Genomic DNA, 8,210 nt, shown 5'->3' on the forward strand with positions numbered 1-8,210 from the left:
CTGGATAAGTTTGTCTTAATGACTTCAAGAATGAAGATGAACATAAGGAACATTTAGGGACCATGTACACAAGTACTATTGGGTGAACGAATTTATGCCAAATCAGTAGGTGTGAGTTTTGCTCAAGGAAGTGGCATTTTCTGGAACATATTGAATGATTTGAGTTTATATTTATTAAATATTGCACGTATAATTTACTTAGATTAATTTGAACACCAAGGTTCAAATTTGATGAAGGCCGTGAGTCATAAGGCCAGAGACGAGCGATGCTCAATTTTAATTGAGTTATTTTGAGCATGCCAATGTGTTTAGAATAATTAAAAATATTTGTATTTAAATTTTTGGAATTTATTTCCATTAAATACAAATTTTCTAACTATTCGATGATTTATTAAGTTGAGATATGTGGAGTATGTGAAGTCATGTAAGTGAACTAGCAATGCATATGAGTTAATGCTATGTTAGTAAGACTATATGAATTATTTGAGTATTTATGAGATGAGAATGATTAGTAAGTTATTGAGCTTTTTGAATTGCATGAGAAATGCATATAAAATGGCTAAGTATGAGAAATTAGCATGGATTAGATTTATTAGTTTAAATGAGATAAATAAATTAGAGAAGCATGTTAATTAATTATAGTTGGAATTTAGTATTTAATTACAAAGTCCGAAATTTAATCAAGAACTATGAGCATGATAAATTGTTAAGATATAATTTATTATTTTGAGTTTGATATCGATTATGTGTCTAAATGGAGTGAGTGTGAGAGTTATGAATAACGCACATAAATGTTGGTATCTGACACTCGAACAATTGGTGTCGAGTATAAATGATAGTTTACTGATAAAGAGTTTTGATGATTTTGAATTGTAGTGCTAGAGATTCTAAAACCTGATAAGAAATTTGTAGTAGCTGACGAGACAAAGAGGATGGGTTGAACCCGTAAAAGATTATGATTTTGGTATTAACCATCACATGGACAAGACCAATGTAGTAGATGATACAGTGAGCCGGAAGGCCTCGTCTAAGATATGATAAGATGAGGATAGAAGTGATTAAACCACCCAGCTTGAGGAAAATTGTGGTAGGAGCACGAAGGAAGGATGAGAAGTTACGAGTAAGAATAAGGATAAGAAATTTCAAGAATTACAACGACGAATCAGATAATGCTATCTTCTTTGAAGGGAAGATATGCATCTCCATGACAATGAACTTAAGAATAAGATAAAGCCATGGCACCCATATACTGTCACCAGGAAGTACTAAGATATATTAAGATCTAGAAAAAATTCTAGTTAGGAGGAATGAAACGAGATGTAACCTCATTTGTTGAAATATGTCTTGCGTGCTAGCAAGTGAATGTTTTATAACATATCATATAGTTACTTTGAGTCTTTGAGCTCATAAAGTCTAGCTTAATATCGTGTTTGGGACAAACCGAGCCCTTAACGAACCAATGAATTTCTTTGTCGAGATGGATTTTTCGAACCCTTCAGACTTAAGCAAAGGTTGTCACGAAAGGGGGCAGTGAATGCCCACATGACTCGAGATTCCATCGATGAATGAATAAAAGTTTATAACGGCGTTTTAGGCTGACTGCCTACATGCTTGAAATGGTTGGTCTCCTTACAAACTGTTTAAGTTGCCTTAGGAATGCTTTAGAGATATTAGTCATTATAGTTCCGCTGAAACGACATAGAAATTACTAATAAGGTATGTTGAGGACGACCAAGCTAAACCGGGGTGAACGCTGAGAACATGTTTTTACCACTCTTTGTGAGACATATAATACCAGTTATCAATCGACTATCGATAGGTTGGCAAATGAGGCGTTATACCTTAGGAAATATAGATCACCACTTTGTTGGGATGAAATGACTAGATGATTGAAATCATTCGTCAAAATTTGATAGTGAATAAAAGAGGGTCATGATTGACAGAGTCATATGTTGACAAATGACGAATTGACCTATGATGTGAAAGTGGAGAGATAATTTCCATAAAAGTTTCTCCATCAAGAGAAATCATTGGATTCAATGTGAAGGGTAAACTTAAACCCCGTTTTATAGGCTCATACGAGATTGTAGAAAGGATAGACCCAATAACTTACTGGTTGGTGTTAGTGCTAAGCTTTGAGAATATGCGTAATGTATCCCATGTGCCGCGAATAAGGAAGTATGTTTACGATTCAAAGCATATGATCCATGAGAACAACATTGTTATTAGTCAATATTTGAGTTACGAAGGAAGATCCGAATCTATCTTAGATCGGGAAGTTCAGGTACTAAGGACTAAGTCGATATTGATAGTAAGGGACCTATGAATATATCATGCTCAAGAATAGACTACGGTCTAACAGGAAAGTGAAGTACTCAGAGTTATTTTCTGAGGTACAAATTTCGGGACGAAATTTCTTTTAAGGGGGATAGTATGTAATGACCCGACTTATAATTGAGGATTTAAAATCTTCTAATGACAGATTAAGGATTTATTATGACAATTAGGGTTCGGCATCCATTAATAAAATATGAACTTATATGAATTTGATGATTTATATACGTAATGATTTATTTTCATTTTTATTTTCAATGGATGATGCACTCAAAATATATTTTGAGTCCATTAATCTATTACCGAGGATTTAACATTGAAGTGTTAAATATAGATCTTTTAATTGATTGTTAAAGTGAGCCCATGAGTTATTTAATTTATGTTAGTGGCAAGCCCAAATGGATTTTATACTTCAAATAAGAATTAGTCTTGTATGTGTCAATGTATTTAAATTAGTTTGAAACCATATGATTAATGTATTAATCTCTTAGATATTTTGATGATTAAGATGGAACCATACTAAGCATACTGTAGAAATTCCACAGTCATACTAAGCATGCTGAAGAATTTCCACAATCATGCTAAGCATGCTGAAGAAATTCCACAGTCATGCTAAGCATGCTGAAGAAAGTCCATGTTCATACTTCTCAAGCTGAAGAAGTCCACGATCCTCATCCATCCAAGCCACCCCATTTTTCTTTTATAACCTACACCATTTTTCAGCCAATTCCCACCTCTCACATTCATCTACCATCTCTCTGGCAGCCATTTTCGAACAGGAGATTGTAAGGTAATAACCACAAGGATCGAATTTTCTGTATCTTTCAATTCTCTTCACAATTGGCTTCTAATCTATGCCATATATAAAATCTGCAGAGACTAATACCATACACCTATTCAAGGTATTCCCCTTTTTATTCAATATCAGAGAACCACCAAGTGAATGATCCAAAAGAAAAGTTTACACGTATTAACATATGAACTGTAATTTCATAGAGTTTAATTTGCAAGAAAAGATATTTAGATGTTAAGCAATCGTGTATATGATATTTACAGTTTTTGATATGTACTAAGAAAAACCCTATGCTATGTGTGAAGTGATTTGAGGCTTGAACCCCTGCTGTGTGTGTGAGTCGAGGTCAGGAGGCGGCTGCCGCGGAGGCACGTCGTCGGCGTCGGAACGGCGGCGGCGAAACTGCCATTGTCTCCGATCTGCCAAGAAGGGGAAAGAGGAGAGGGGTTTTCAGCTTTTAATTGAAAAGTGGAAGGAGGTAGAAAAATCAGAATTTGAAAATGGAAAGGAGAGAAGGGAAACTAGGGTTACCTGTTTTCAGACGGCGATCAGCGGCGGAGTCGTGGTGGCTCGTCGGCGGCGGCGGCGGTAACGTGATAGCGGCGACGTCGCCGTTGCTTTGTTTCAGCCAAATCGGAAAGGAGATGGGTTTTTAGTTTTAATTTGAAAGGGGAAGAAGATGAGGAAAGTAGAGAGGGAGTTAGGGTTTACCTGCTTCACGGCGGCGGCACCGCGGTGGTTGCTTCGCCGGAGGCCGAGAGAGGGAGAGGGAGAACAGGCGGCGGCGGCAGTCTAGAGAGATAGAGATGAACGATTGAGAGAGGAAGGAGAGAGAGAAATAGAGGGAAGGGAGAACAGGGGGCGGCCGTGGCGTTGAACGGAGCCGGTCGTTCCGCCGTGGAGGTGAGGCGGAGGAGGTGACAGCGGCGGCGTGGTGACGCTTGCTGTGTCTTGTTTCCGGCAATCTAGAGGAAGAGAGAGATAGAGGCGAGAGGGTGTGAGAGGACGAGAGTTCAGGGGAGGAGAGAGAGGCAGCAGCGCCGCTCGCCGGCGGCGGCGGTGGCGGCCGCGTTGAACGGCGGCAGGCGCCGAGAGTGAGAGAAGAGAGGAGTGTTATGTGTGTTGTGTGTGTGCTGAATGTGTTTTAGTGTGTGAGACTTTAGGGTTACAAGGGTGATGGGCTTTGGGCCCTTCTGTGATTTAATTACTTTGGGCCTAAATTTATTTAAGTGCTGGGTTCGGCCCTTTTGCTAATAAAATCTGATGGGCTTTTGATTTAAAGAACTTGGGCTTCTTTATTTAAATGTTTAGGCTCTTGGTTAATAAAATTGATTGGATCTAATTTATCTAATTAATTTGGGCCATATGATTTAATTGTTTTATAAAATGTTTGGACCTTAATTATTTAATTAGTTTGAGCTCATATCTATTTAAATTATTTGAGTCCTTAATTACTTAATTTAATTTGGACTTGATTAATTTATTTATATATGACCTTTAAATTAATTATACAAATGGAGTTCTTTTATTTCAAGTATTTATAAATGGACTTTAAAATAAAATATTTTGAGTTAAACTTTTATTTAATGAATTCTTTTCAAATGGCTTATTAATATGGATTATTTAAAAAAAAAGGATTAAATTGTTTTAAGTATGAGAAAGCATGATCTATGATGACATAATTTGTTTATGTAATATTATATGATTTGTTATTAAATGACGGAATATTTAACTTGATGGCGCGAGTAGAACGAGTTATGATTGATGCGCATGATGATGTTCAAATAAACGGTTTCGAACCTAAATGTTAGTTATGTGATAGATGTTTTGAGTTTAAGGTTTTGAACGAGACAAGATTAATATGGATGCTAGAACCCTAAAATCATTAAAGAAGATAGTTTAGTTTAGAGATCAATCTTCCTGTCTTTCACGACTTCTTCTCAAACTTATCGATTCTTCGTCAATAAAGGTCCAGACGGGAAGTGATAGCTAAAGAGGGAAGTAACTCTACGCCCGTTGTGGGAACGAAGAAGGTGGGCTTTCTTAAAACACGTATATAGAGATCCCCTGCATATAGGCCTCTTATACGAAATGAAATGAATGACATGATATAACTGTGATATTTTAAATGGTAAATGGTTCTTATGAAATGAAATGTTTATGGAAATGATTAAATGATGAATGGTTCTTATGAAAGGAAAGGAAATGTTTATGAAATGATTGTCTGCCAAAAATGTTTATGTTTTATGTATGTATCCTATCTGTGTTGGTTCACCAACTATAAAGGAAATCGAATTCGGACCCTACGCTAGACGAAGGTTTGCTAGTAAGGGTTAACGTGTACACCCATGGAGACTGTGTGTCGCTTGCGACCGGTCTTGGCGTCCGTGGAAGGAGGCCTCCTTCCCGGCGCGTAAAAGGAACAGATATGGATCATATAGACCGAAAATGGGATGCGCATCCAACTTTATGAAATGAAAGAAAATGTTTAGTAAGCACAGGTCCTTCAAGTAAAACCCTGTGTGTTACTGTTGGCAGTACAATAAATGATATAAAATGTTATGTTTCCGGCATATGTTCACTGAGTATTATTACTCAGCCCTGCATGTTGTTTTCCCTAATGTGCAGGTTGAGCGGGTGATGGAATGGAGTGGAGTTGAGCGGATGTACCCTTGAGACGTAGAACAGTAATGTAACCTTGAGTATACATCTTCATATGTATAACTCACACGTATTTCCGCTGCAAGATACTCTGATTATGCTAATGTTTTATTTTAAGTATGATACTCTTTTGTTGGGTAATCCACTTCGACGGGCCTTCCCGAACAAACGTCTTGTATTTGCCCAAGTGATCAGTTATGATCCTAGTGTTATATAATAAATGTCTCTTTTCGTAAAATGTTTGATTGTTAAGTAAATGCCCCTTTCTTTCCCCGCTTCTTAATCCCCTTCCCGAGTCATAACCCCGGTTAAGCCATCCTTAGGGATTGCGGGCTGTGACAGAAAAGACTCGGCCCAGATGATTTATTTCGGCCCAAAATAGGAGCCCAAAACCCAAATCTTCTTCACTACCCTATCTGCCGCTCACACACACCACAATCCTTCTCTCTCCCTCTCAAGTTTCGCCGCCTCCTTCTCCCTCAGAATCTGCCGCCGCGCAGATCGCCGGAGGAGCAACGACGATAGGTCACGCCACCCTCGGCTCTATAATCTCTCTCTCGACTGGAACACAGCAGCACAGACGCACGTCTGCGCCACCACCCCCGCCGCTTTCCTCAGACCTCAGGCAGTCGCAGCAAATTGCGACCCCTCTTGTCGCCCAGAGATTGAGCGACCGCGCCGCCGAAACCCTAAGCCCCAAAACTCCCTTCTCTGATCTTCGACAAACAGCAGCAGAAGCTGCCATCGCCGTCCCAGCCCCCTGTTCTCCCCTTCAGTTCCGCCATCTCCGACACTCCCTCTGTAACCCTGGGCGTCGACACGACCACCAGCCGCACCGCCCCTCTCTCTGCACTCCGACGACTATAGCAACGTCACCGTCGACAATGCTACAGCCTCCCTCTCTCTCTCTCTCTCCTGGGTCTGATCGGCAGCAGCTGAGCCACCGCCGACGCTCCTCCCTCTCCTCTGCTCAACCTTGGCCGATGGCACCGCCATCGCCGCCCTCAAATTCCCAACGAGTAGCAGCCACCAAGCTGCCACCTCCGCCGCCCATTTCCCTTCTGTTCTTACTCAGACGGCAGCAACGAGCCACCGTCGACTCTACCCGATTCTGACTTCACACTCACAAAAACAGCAGCCCCGACATCAAAACGAAGTTTTAAGACATCATATTCAATTATTCATGCTTTCTTATGCATATGCACAAATTGTATCTATATATAATTATGCGAATACATATGTATGCTCGTGATGTAGCTCTACTGTCATTTTAATAAAGATGACAAATAATGTGAGAATACAATTTATAGAGTAGAGTTTGGAAGTGAAACCTTTATAAGGATTCTGCTGGATCAGTTTTTGTATATGCTTAGTTGCTGAAATTCTTGAGCTTTGGATTTTCTTGTGAGAGAGATGCAATATGTTGGATGATTGTGTAAGATGGAAAATGGAGAACTTGGCTGCAGGATTTGTAGGAGAAGGAGCATGGCTTTACAGTGGTGATGTTAAGTGTTGGATGAAAGAGCATGGTGCATAGGTAGTAGGAGGGAGTAGTTGGTGGTTGTAGGAGAGTATGGTGAAAAGTGGCTGGTGAAAAGGCATTGAGTGTGAGTGAGTTGAATCATTGATTGGACAATTAAAATTTGTCAGGGTTGAATTATCGGGACTGTAAAAATATTTCAAGGTTCGGTAAATAAATGGCTCATGTAAATAAAACTATATGAAATGCATATGAATTTAAATAACTCAATGAAATTAAATAACTCAAATTTTCAAACCTTTTGAAAATTATTTTTGTTGGAATTAAAATAAATCATTTTTATTTCTCCGGCATAAATCATCCTAATCTAAGCTTGAAATAAATTCTAAACTTAATCGAAATGAGCGGGGTATTACAGTCAGCTCCCGACAAACAAGCTTTTCTCTGACCTCATGGCAAATGAGTTCGACCTTCAGAGAAATCTTGGAATCAAGAAGGCTGGAGGATCAGACGAAGATGGTCCATCAACCTCAAGAGGAGCAGCACAGAAAGCTTCAGCAAGAGAAGGCAAGAAGCAAATCAAGGAACCAACGGAACTCAACCCTGAGGACTTCTTCAGTCAATACGCTTTGTTGACTGAAAGATTCAACAAAATGGAGTTCAAGTTTCAGAAGTACAGAAGGTTCTACAAGCAGCACTTCAAAGGAAAGGAAAGAGAAAGCAACTCCAGACATTCCACTGATCGAAGCGGAGAAAGGAAGTCAGCCGCTTACGACATCAAAGATATGGAATGCTTTGGATGCAGAAAGAAAGGGCACTTTCGAAATGAATGCCCTGAACTGACTCAAGCTGAGCGCAAAGAGCTGAAAGCCAAGAAAGATCGCAGCTTTTCAAGGAAGAAAGTGATGGTTGCTGACGATGCAGATTCCTCCAAAGATACAT

This window comes from Salvia miltiorrhiza, unplaced genomic scaffold, assembly GCF_028751815.1.
Source record: "Salvia miltiorrhiza cultivar Shanhuang (shh) unplaced genomic scaffold, IMPLAD_Smil_shh original_scaffold_350_2, whole genome shotgun sequence".
Classification (NCBI taxonomy): Eukaryota; Viridiplantae; Streptophyta; class Magnoliopsida; order Lamiales; family Lamiaceae; genus Salvia; species Salvia miltiorrhiza.